The following is a 12,607-nucleotide window of genomic DNA, read 5'->3' on the forward strand; positions in this document are numbered from 1 at the left end:
TTTCTGATTCCATTTTCTCCAATAGAACGACTGCGGGTTTGTGGCTCCCCCTCCCCCACACCACCAACCTAACCATCGTTTGGCCCTGTCATCTGAATTATAATGGAAAATATGAAAACACAGCATGATTTTCGACACGTTAAAAGCATTTTCCCTTTCCCTTGTGGTTTTTTTTTAGAAAAGGGCAGGTTAGAAAAGTGGAAAATTACGTTGGCTTTTTAAGTTTTTTTAGTTTTTTTTTTTTGTATTCTTGCAATTTCCCTTGATAGTTGTAAAGATGGTGGTGGGTATACTCACACGACTTCCGGTTACTACTATTCCAGGAAAGGTCAACCTATACATTTTCCGGACTTGGGAAACCTGAAAACGGATGTTTATTGGGGAAAACTCAATTTGGAAAACAACTATATCCCTCTCTACATCGGTAGGTTACTTACTACCATCAGACTTGACGGCATGTTGGGCAAAACCAAAATCAATCTCAACAAAGAGATAACTACTAATATACAAATGCTGCAGCAGCGTTGCTGCCAATAAAAGTATATTTTCTTGTAGGCCATTTGCCCTAAGATTATGGACTGATAGCATTATTTCCCAAACAAGATTACGGGATGATCGTAAGATCCTCTTAGAGGACCACTAGAAAAACTGAGAATCGCATGAATCAATTGTGTTAGCCTTCATTGGGTTGGACCGGAAATGAGAAGACACCTGCTACACGTATATTGAATATCTATTTCCTGTCTAGTGTTAAAAGCAAGCATGGCAGAAAGTTCACAGCCTTTTGAGCAACTGCAACTTCTTCTCCTTTTTAGCATTTATCAAGGAGTTCCTTCCCCTATTACCTGGGTCTCAAGTCTTATGAAATTGGTGCTCCAACAAAATAGGGCCATCTGTTATAAGAAAACTTTAAATTTTTGCCTCTATTTTTTGGGCGAGGTAGACGGCCTGTTCACAATCCCCATAAAATACCCCACTCAAAAGGCCCCCCCAAAAAATATCACTTTTCGAATAGGTGGACGGCAAAAATGAGCACTTCCTGTAAAATCTCAAAAATCAAACGTGAACACGATTAAAATACTTCCTCCTAGTAAGAATAAACAGGAAGTAAATAAATAATAAGATCAAAGTCAGAGCTGATGAACTTAGTTTTACACCTAAGTAGAATAGAAGAAATGGTAGAATCAGAACAGGCGTTAAAAGTGTTACCTTTAACACTTTAAGTAATTAAGCACAGTAATCTCTCTCTCTCTCTCTAAATAAATTAATTAAATAATTAAATGCAATAAAATTAACAATTAAAACGTTGAAAAGAGATAAAGACAGACTTTAAATACGCTACTTAAACTGTAGTGACGTTAACAGTTACAGTCAACAAGAATTACGTCATTTGCCAGCCAAGATAATTTACCATCAAGTTTCTCTCTCTCTCTCTCTCTCTCCCTCACCACCCCCACACAAACTTACCACCTCCTCCCAAGGTAATCTCAGTCTCATTATGGCTAATTTGAGTTTATGACCTTTGGGGAGGATATTACACTCGTAAAATAACAGCTATGCCTTATTATTTGAGTGGGCGCTAAGTTTTTTTGGGAGAATTATTTACTTTAAGTAAGGTAAACCATAATATTTCAGTGAAACGTTTTGGGACTTTAAAATATTTAACCAAATTTCAAATTAAAAAGATTAATAGAGATATTGGCTAGCCGGAAATGCAATATCGCTGCACAGATTGCGAACAACCGTTGCAGTGGTAAATTCCAATAAGAGATTTTAAAAAATATATATACATATTTTTTGGTAAGCCGTTTTTGATTAAAAATCTCTCATACAACAGGAATTTAAAGTCCAGAATTTCAACGAACACAATTAACCCAGCTTAATAGCATTTAATTGGTTGGAATTTACGACCGCAATACGTAGTAAGAGGAAGTATTATTAGTAGCATTTTACGTCATACACCGTTCGCTAAAAAAAGGTACTTCCGGTTAAAAGAGTTAATTAATTTACATTAAATAAAAGAGCTACGCCTCATTCCCCCCCTCTAGAAGTGCTCTTTATCAAAATTATCTTAGAAAAAGTGATTCAAGTATCAAGTAAACGTTACAGTAGAGCTATATGTGTACAGTAAGAATGGCAAGTTTAAAGAAAATTGATGGAGCTGTTTTCTCGTGAGAAAACTTCAAAAAAAAAATTTTTTGTTAAAAGGTACATGCGGTTAAAAGAGTTTTAACGTCATGGCGGTACGAAACGAAACATGCAAGATTCGGTTACTTCCGCTGAAAAATCAATACGACCGCAATACGTAGTAAGAGGAAGTATTATTAGTAGCATTTTACGTCATACACCGTTCGCTAAAAAAAGAGGTACTTCCGGTTAAAAGAGTTTAACGTCAAGCTGCTCGTTTCATGGCGGTACGAAACGAAACATGAAGATTCGGTTATTTCCGGTAAAAATAACACGACCGCAATACGTAGTAAGAGGAAGTATTAGTAGCATTTTACGTCATTACATCGTTCGCTATGATATACGAGTAATGATCCTTTTTGAATGAAGTTTTGAAGTGTGAAAGTCATAGCTTCCTCCCCTGGAACCCTGCTGCGAACATCTACATTATTATGGAAATCTACGTCACACAAATCTTACATCACAAAATGATATTGTAAACAATGGCGTCTTCTTCAACTCTTAGCCATGCACTCACTCGTCCAGTGCAATTGCCTGCAAGTTTTTATGCGTTCTTTTAATATTATCTCTTATCTTAAGCGCTGTGGTCCAGGAAATGGATGATGGGACGATTTAACTTCATTTGATAGAAGAAGAGCCGTCTAAGGACGGATTATTCTTTATCCCACTCTCCGTAGAGGCCAAATAATCCGCAAAGTCCATCCGCAATTCCCTATCCCACATCAGACTTCCAGACCCTGATTACGAATCTTGGAGATTCATCACGAGCACAAATCTATATTTAATTTTCCTTTTTCATCATATTTTGATATTTCATCGATTGCTTTGTTGGGAAAAAAAATTTTCTTCGATACAAAAAGTATTTCTAGTTTCCGTCTGGACAACATTTTAGGTGAGAATTTACTGTTACATGCACGAACACCTCTTAGTGAAAATTCCCTAGAGTAAAGCGGGAAACACATTGGGTAAGTGGGTAGCGTCGTGTGTTATAACCATTAAATTGATGGCAGTTTCACCAATTAATAGAATTTAAATTGTCATCACTTAAATACGTGTTATTTTATTTAATTACTGTGCTGCTCCCTGGTGGCAGGCCAATTGTAACTAAATGTGGCTTTAAGGGTGGAGGGGTATAGCAGTATTTTAGCTGGAATCCAGGGATTTTAGGCTGTAACCTAACTGACTTTTTGGGCAGCAGCTATTTGAGTGTTTCCAGCTATCTAAATATAGAGTTGAGCGTTGCGGGATGAGTTAGTGAGTTTAGAACTCACTTTCCACCTGTAAAACCAACTCTTCAGCGTGCATATATCCCTGAGTTTTACGAGATTAACTTGGAGCCGTTGTTTGTAATTAAATTTTAAACGTAGTTAATGAGATGAGATGGTGAACTGTCCCCCTCACACCCCTTCATTGGTTAAATTGGATTATCCGTTGCTCCTACCCCTCTGCCCATAGGAAAATCATGTTAGTTTTTCAACGACACCTGTAAAACTCTTTCTATCTATAAAAAGTAAAGTAAAGTAAATGCCTATTTTTTCAGTCCGGCTTTACATCCAACTACCAAATTAGGTGTCGTGGACGGAGGCGACTAGCAAACATACTTTACTATAAATTTCTCACATTAACCATTAAATAAAATCCAAGGCCTAGACTAGTACCGCAATACATCATAGCTTTGCGGGTGTAGCCTATAACCGCATGACGTACTTTACGGTAAATTTCTCATATTAAACATTAAATAAAATCCAAGGGCTAGACTAGCACCGCAATACATCTTAGCTTTGCGGGTCTAGCCTATAACCGCCTAACATACTTCATTATAAATTTCTTTTATTAACCATTAAAAAAAATGCAAGACCTAGACTAGCACCGCAATACATCTTAGCTTTGCGGGTCTAGCCTATAACCACTCGGCTATCATTGCACCTACTTCCTTCAATATAAGCAAACGAATAAAATGGAAGGGAACGAAACAAAGAAATAGGTAACCATTTTTAATTAAATAATTATTAAAACCGTAAAAGTTAGTGGTTAAAATTAATAATTGATACCGTCACAGGAAATCAGAGCAAGGAATCCAATAAAATTTTATGGCAAAATTGTCCAGATTGAATATTAAATGAAATAGCAGAGTGGGGAAAATTTTATGATCATTAAAATCTCTCACTAAATAATAAGGGAAAGTGCAAACGATCAGGTGAAATTTTTCCAAAGCTGAGTTTTCACTGCGAGTTCTCCCCTGCATTAGAAAAATTGATTTTTTACAAATTTGATCGCGTCTGTGAGTCAGTCTTTGCTGAAATTTTAAATGTATTATATTTAGATTAGGGGGGGTGGGCCATCAGAGGAGGTTACGATTAGGTTTAACTCAAAATATGTCCACTGGGACTACAATTTTTATTGAATATTTCTTTTTAATTTTAAATTCTAAAGGGGAGGGTAAACTTAAGCTCTACTTTAATTTCCGTTTTCCGGTTATCCAGTTAACTAGAATTCTGTCCTACAATATTTCCTCTTTTATTTTATTTATTTATTTTTATTTTTTGCAGATAACAAAAGCTATTTACTGGTAAAACTTACCATTATCGTGCAACCGCAAACATAACTATGACGAAGTTAGAACTTAAGACTTGAACAATAGTATGGTGGAGGGGGAGGTTCCCGTATCTGGAGAAACTGTGAAAGGTGAAAGTTGCTCTAAAGCAGTTCGAGGACTTGTTAAGCACTAAGTTCTTCGCTCGTGCTCTCTGTCTCAGTCCACTTAAGAACAATGTTTCTTACGATTGTTTGTGGTAAGCCATTCACTAAGTTAGAGGATATCAGCACAAGTAACTTAATTTAATTCCAGACTTAAAAAAAAAAAGGATTCAAGGTGGGAAATAAAAGTTGAAAGGAAAGCGCAGAGTGTAGCCGGAGCAAAAAAGGGGTGAGGAACAGGGCCCGAGTTCAAACTGTAATCTTATAACTTCCTGCGGAAGTGAATTGAGATCTGTGTCGAATTCTCATCATCTGTTTTGAGGCCCCACGAATTCCACAAACGAGGTCTCTGTCCTGGCCCCATGTATCCACCACATCTCAAAAATAGGAAAATCCGCAGAATGATGGAAGTTCCACACTGAGGTGTGCCCCCGCCCCTCCAGTTTTAGGTTTGGACCAAATCTGTCCACCCTGTATATAACGTAATACCAATAAAAGAAAATAATGTAAATTGCTAGTTTCCTATAAAAATTACAAGTTAGTAATGAAATTAAAAGATTTTTGACTTCAGTTGTCTCAATAAAAATAATAATAAAAAATGTTGCACGCTTCACAACACGGGAATACTTCCGGTGAAACTCAATTAGACCAAGCTTTCCACATGAACGCATTATTTAAAGTACCATTTCAGAAAAAAAAATTCTCATTCGATTTTCTGTCTGACGTCAGAGATGCTAAATAAACATTTTAATTATATCCTATAAATAATTAGAATAGAAAAAATTAAAGGACAGAATTTAAGCTTCGTTTAGAATTATTTTAAATTTTAATTTTATAAAAGGGCACTCTTTATCCTACAAGTATAAAAACATGATTTATAATTTATGGCGTCCTAAAATCTCCTCATTAACATTATGTACATGAATGTTTTCGATTAATTATGTTTGCAATTTTTTAATTTTCTGCCGGGTGAACATCAAAAAAGATAGAGGGTCAGATTTGTATTTAATGTAAAATAATAATATGCTTAAAAAAAATATATATATATTACATTTTTTTTTTTTTATAAAACTACGTAAATCTAAAATGAAAAGCGGATAAATTTTCATTATATCGTATTTTTTCCTCTAATGAAAGGAAAGTATTGCTATCCAAGGCGCCACGGTAGCCGAGCGGTTATAGGCTAGACCCGCAAAGCTAAGATGTATTGCGGTACTAGTCTAGCCCTTGGATTTTATTTAATGGTTAATATGAGAAATTTACAGTAAAGTATGTTAGGCGGTTATAGGCTAGACCCGCAAAGCTAATATGTATTGCGGTACTAGTCTAGGCCTCGGATTTTATTTAATAGTTAATATGAGAAATTTATAGTAAAGTATGTTTGGCGTTTATAGGCTAGACCCGCAAAGCTAATATGTATTGCGGTACTAGTCTAGCCCTTGGATTTTATTTAATGGTTAATATGAGAAATTTATAGTAAAGTATGTTTGGCGTTTATATGCTAGACCCGCAAAGCTAAGATGTATTGCGGTACTAGTCTAGCCCTTGGATTTTATTTAATGGTTAATATGAGAAATTTATAGTAAAGTATGTTAGGCAGTTATAGGCTAGACCCGCAAAGCTAAGATGTATTGCGGTACTAGTCTAGCCCTTGGATTTTATTTAATGGTTAATATGAGAAATTTATAGTAAAGTATGTTAGGCGGTTATAGGCTAGACCCGCAAAGCTAAGATGTATTGCGGTACTAGTCTAGCCCTTGGATTTTATTTAATGGTTAATATGAGAAATTTATAGTAAAGTATGTTAGGCGGTTATAGGCTAGACCCGCAAAGCTAAGATGTATTGCGGTACTAGTCTAGCCCTTGGATTTTATTTAATGGTTAATATGAGAAATTTATAGTAAAGTATGTTAGGCGGTTATAGGCTAGACCCGCAAAGCTAAGATGTATTGCGGTACTAGTCTAGCCCTTGGATTTTATTTAATGGTTAATATGAGAAATTTATAGTAAAGTATGTTAGGCGGTTATAGGCTAGACCCGCAAAGCTAAGATGTATTGCGGTACTAGTCTAGCCCTTGGATTTTATTTAATGGTTAATATGAGAAATTTATAGTAAAGTATGTTAGGCGGTTATAGGCTAGATCCGCAAAGCTAAGATGTATTGCGGTACTAGTCTAGCCCTTGGATTTTATTTAATGGTTAATATGAGAAATTTATAGTAAAGTATGTTAGGCGGTTGTAGGCTAGACCCGCAAAGCTAAGATGTATTGCGGTACTAGTCTAGCCCTTGGATTTTATTTAATGGTTAATATGAGAAATTTATAGTAAAGTATGTTAGGCAGTTAAGGCTAGACCCGCAAAGCTAAGATGTATTGCGGTGCTAGTCTAGCCCTTGGATTTTATTTAATGTTTAATATGAGAAATTTACCGTAAAGTACGTCATGCGGTTATAGGCTACACCCGCAAAGCTATGATGTATTGCGGTACTAGTCTAGCCCTTGGATTTTATTTAATGGTTAATATGAGAAATTTATAGAAAAGTATATTTGCTAGTCGCCTCCGTCCACGACACCTAATTTGGTAGTTGGGCGTTAAGCCCCGCCTGAAAAAATAGGCGATTACTTTACTTACTTTACTTTGCTATCCGTCTTGAAGTCCCCTGAGACTGAAAAAGAGATTTTTAGTAAATTTTGTGTTTTTTGAGTGTAAGGGAAATATCTACAAATCACCCGAAGCTTTACTATCTAATTTAGGCCGCCACAGCAACGTAACGAAACAAAACAAAAAATGTCTGAACCGGATGCCATATTTTGTGTGTGTGTGTGTGTGTGGAGCCTCAATTTCCGGATCATTTATATTGTCGTAAATTACGGAAGTAAGTGGAAGTCGTGTGAGTGTGCAAAGTGCTAGTAATGGGGGGGGGGGGTTATAACGAGTAATCAAGTTCCAGGTTGAGGAATATTCTGCTTTTCATCTTTGTGCGTGTCTGTGGTGATATGGTGAGCATGCGCGATATGTTCTGTGACAAAGTCTTATGAATACGCGGAAGCGTATTATCTTTCCACCGGACAGACAGACACCACATTCAACCTCCGGTCGTCTCTGTACTGTATATTTGTGCGGCAAAGTCCCTTTAACATCCTACTGTATATAGAAACAGACAAAATAATATGTGCTAAAGGTTTGCAGTTGACACAGGCGAATCTCTCCTCCGCCTCTTGCACTCACGCTCTCTCTCTCTCTCGCGGTCTCTTTCATCCCCTCCTCTTTCTGACTAACCTTCATTTGCATATTTCAGATTTGCTGCACGCTCCACTCACGAACAACTTGTCGGCTCTGGCATTAACAGTTCTACTGTAGTTTGCTAGCCACATCCCTATTCTGTCATTTCTTTTCTAAAAGGCCCTTTTGTCTTCTCCCATTTCCCGACAAAACGCACACAAACACAAGGTCCACCATTCATTATCATCCCGAGTGAGTAATCATCCTCTCTATTCCTTATTGTTCTGGAGGTTTTACTCTTATCTAAACGCTAACCCTAACTTCTGGTCTCCAGTAGAGCTTCATTGGAGTGGCTCTTCATTTCTCCTCTCACTTAGGATTTCCCTAGATCTTCTTCCAGCATCACTTGCTAATAAAGTGAAACTTTTATAGGTTTTTCTTTCGACTAATTCTTGATTAAATGTTTTTTTCCAGTCTGTGATTATTAAAATTAATAAATAAAATGCCCAACAGTAACCAATTGAATTAGGAAGATTGAGTGCCCACTTATTGTAAACCCCAGGACACAAGAACATTTTTCTCCTACATGTGATTATCAAGGAAATCCTAGGTCTAGGTTCAATCTCGGCGAGGCGACACCAACGCCCATCTCCTAGACAATAGAAATCTTATTATTAGAAAGCTATAAGTAAAGAAGTAAAGCAGTAATTGATTGAAAGATGATTGTTGATTAACTTCTTATTAGAAAGTTATAAATAAAGAAATACGAGGTCTGTCTAAAAAGTATCCGACCTTTATTTTTCCTTTGCAAAATAAAGACGATAGCGCGGCGCCACTGTTCTCAGTAAAGGAAGACACCTTCATGGGCATGTGTGAATTTTGTCACCGCCTTCCAGCGCGTCAGTCGCTGCCTGTGGGTCGCTGAGTGAGGTGCTACTCAACGCGTTCGTCGCATTACCGATTCTCCGACTTCCGGATCCGATTCTCTCAAGATGATTGAACGTGTTGAGCAAAGGCACTGCATCAAATTTTGTCAAAAGCTTGGTGATTCTCAAAGCGAAACAATTCGTAAGATTCAGCAGGTGTTTGGAGACGAAGTGATGGGTGAAACACAAATTAAGGAGTAGTTCAACCGCTTCAAAATAGCCGCACATCAGCGGAGAGTAACCAAGTTGTTGTCGCCGGAACGAAAGGACCTCCGTTTTGAAGTTGCACTAACTCCAACCTCTTGGGCAATCTCCCGCACGGTCAAGCGATGATCTGCCATCACCAAATTTCGCACAGTTTCAACAACGGCTGCACTCCCAGCAGTCTGGGGCCTGCCAAAACGCTGGTCACTCTCCGCTGATGTACGGCCATTTTTGAAACAGTTGAACCACTCCTTCATTTGTGTGACACCCATCGCTTCGTCTCCAAACACCTGCTGAATCTTACGAATTGTTTCGCTTTGAGAATCACCAAGCTTTTGACAAAATTTGATGTTTCAGTCATCTTGAAAGAATCGGTAACGCGACGAACACGTTGTGTAGCACCTCATTCAACGACCCACAGGCAGCGACTGACGCTCTGGAAGGCGGTGACAAAATTCATACATGCTCATGAAGGTGTCTTCCTTTACTGAGTACAGTGGCGCCGCGATATCGTCTTTATTCTGCGAGGGAAAAATAAAGGTCGGATACTTTTTAGACAGACCTCCTATAAGCAGTGATTGTTTAAAGATGATTGGTGATGATGATTGTTGATTAACTTCTTATTAGGAAGCTATAAATAAAGAAATATAAGCAGTGATTGAAAGATGATTGGTGATGACGATTGTTGATTAACTTTTTATTAGGAAGCTACAAATAAAGAAATAAAAGCAGTGATTTAAAGATGATTGTTGATTAGGAAGCTATAAATAAAGAAATAAAAGCAGTGATTGAAAGATGATTATTGATTAGGAAGCTATAAATAAAGAAATAAAAGCAGTGATTAGTTTTAAGATGATTGGCGATGATGATTGATGATTGACCTTTTTTTTTCTTGGACATCATTGGGCCCACGACCGACGAGTGTTGTTATACAGATGTTTTAAACATATGGAAGATTTAAATCCATCGGTTTTTTTTACTGATTACCCTCAAGTGAAAATCGAACAGCGCATGTACTCTAGAAGTCAACTGATAGAACATCATGGTGTGATTGTAGGTCAAACTGGGCTTCACATGTTATGGAGGCTAAAATGGGGTTATACCATTAATAACAATCCATTAAAACCTAAATATAATATACATGATGACCTAAATTGATTCAGTGACCTCGAAAGGTCATTAAAATTGTTTCCGGTAGGACAGTTGTATAAGGGTTGATCGGCAAAAACTGCACGGAAAAAGCGTAAGGTTAAAAATTTGTGGTTTTCAAATAGGTTCAAATTTTCAAACGTTTATATCTCATTTCGTATTGCTTGGAATTCAATGAATTCTTCACCAAATTGTAGAGAATAGTTAGCTGTATAACTGATATAAATAGCGATGTTATACTGTTAATAGTTTATGAGATATAGAAGGTTGAAGTTTGGTGGTCTTCAAACTGGTCAAATTTTCAAAGGTGTATATCACTTCGTATTGCCTGGAATTCAATGAATTTTTCACCAAATTGTAGAGAATAGTTAGCTGTATAACTGTTATAAATAGCGATGTTTTAGTGTAAATAGTTGATGAGATATAGAAGGTTAAAGTTTGGTGGTTTTCAAATTGGTCAAATTTTCAAAGGTGTATATCTCTTTTCGTATTGCCTGGAATTCAATGAATTTTTCACCAAATTGTAGAGAATATCTAGCTGTATAACTGTTATAAATAGCGATGTTTTAGTGTAAATAGTTGAAGGTTAAAGTTTGGTGGTTTTCAAATTGGTTCATATTTTCAAACGTGTATATCTGTTTTCGTATAGCTTGAAATTCAATGAATTATTCACCAAATTGTAGAGAAAAGTTAGCTGTATAACAGATATAAACAGCTATGTTTTAGTGTTAATATTTAATGAGATATAGTCACTTAATTTTAGAAATAGTTGGTTCACACACAATATATATTTTTAAAAATCTCACGTTCGGACTCAGGAACTTTTCCGGACTTATGGCCGGAAACTTTTTTCTGCAGTACTTCTTTTATGTAGTTGGAGAATGTAGTAAAAATTAAAATTGTAAACCAATTCCTTAGTTTTGTGTTATAATCGCTCTTATTTCTATTTATTTTGTATGTGCTACTTTATGATTGCGATGATTATTGATTTATCTGTCTGTCAAATCGTGACCGAATTCCAGATCGTAGGAAATTCAGCGGATGGAAAATTCATGAAACTTTTGCTTGGTTTGGTTAGGACTGTACGGTGGGGAAACTTGTGTTTTATTGACTGTAGGGCGGAAGTTACAATGGAAATTAAATTTTTTCTAAGCATATAAGGGATTGTGCACCAATCCTTTTACTGTAATCACTTTTCGTTTTTCTACATAACGCAATCCTTGCTGCACACAAAATGCTACCGCTTTCTGTTGGAAATGTAGGTTTTCTTCCGGTGATTCTTTTTCTCAACTTGTCTTTCTTTTTAATGCTCGACTTTTTACCAGATATTTCTTGATGTTTTGAGCGTTTAGGGGGTAGAGAAAGAGTGTGAATGAGTGAGATCCCTTTTCGGTCGAAGAGAAGTCTCGGGAAGGTTATTTTTTGAGGGCGCCAGATAGTCTTGGCTATCCGATGCAATTGCCCTAGCTTGCCCGAAATGAAAACTTTTTTAAAAGCGTGTCTGGCGGGGTAGTTCAAGTCTAAGAGGAAGGAAGGTCCTGTAGCCAATCACACGGGTCGACAGGGAACTGAATAAAATCCTCTCGTGCGCTATAATTGAACATTAAAATAAGTATGTTTAAAGGAAGGAACATTAAAGGAAGGAAGAAAAATCTGTTATGATCTAAACTTAATAGGAAAACGAAAAGTGTACACAAGATAATTATACTAAATACAAAAAAATAAGAGAAAACTCATATTCAAAATAATACTAAGAAAATACAAGGTAGTGACTTACAAGTGGCGATATCGATATTCGAGGCATTGGCCAGGGCCGAGCTCAGAGAAACCATCAATTTTTTAATGTGTAGAACGATAAAAATTACGTCACTCTTGCAGACCATCAATTACACAAAAATTTGTAATAAAATATTGCCAAATGTGGCAGCCCATACCCATCTATCGCCCATTTCTAGGTTTCAACCTACCATCTATCGCCCATTTTTAGGTTACAACCTACCCATCTATCGCCCATTTCTAGGTTTCAACCTACCATCTATCGCCCATTTTTAGGTTACAACCTACCCATCTATCGCCCATTTTTAGGTTACAACCTACCCATCTGTCGCCCATTTCTAGGTTTCAACCTACCATCTATCGCCCATTTTTAGGTTACAACCTACCCATCTATCGCCCATTTTTAGGTTACAACCTACCCATCTATCGCCCATTTTTAGGTTACA

The 12,607-nt window shown here is 36.8% G+C and overlaps 1 protein-coding gene across 16 annotated transcripts in view; it reads left to right on the plus strand.

Annotated features, from left to right (window-relative positions):
* nAChRalpha4 (nicotinic acetylcholine receptor alpha4) overlaps nt 1-12,607 on the plus strand; it is a 204,102-nt gene that overhangs the window by 141,709 nt on the left and 49,786 nt on the right. The window lies entirely within an intron of this gene.

Source organism: Rhodnius prolixus, unplaced genomic scaffold (genome assembly GCF_049639745.1).
Source record: "Rhodnius prolixus isolate KJV_2025 unplaced genomic scaffold, Rpr scaffold_13, whole genome shotgun sequence".
In the NCBI taxonomy this organism is placed as follows: domain Eukaryota; kingdom Metazoa; phylum Arthropoda; class Insecta; order Hemiptera; family Reduviidae; genus Rhodnius; species Rhodnius prolixus.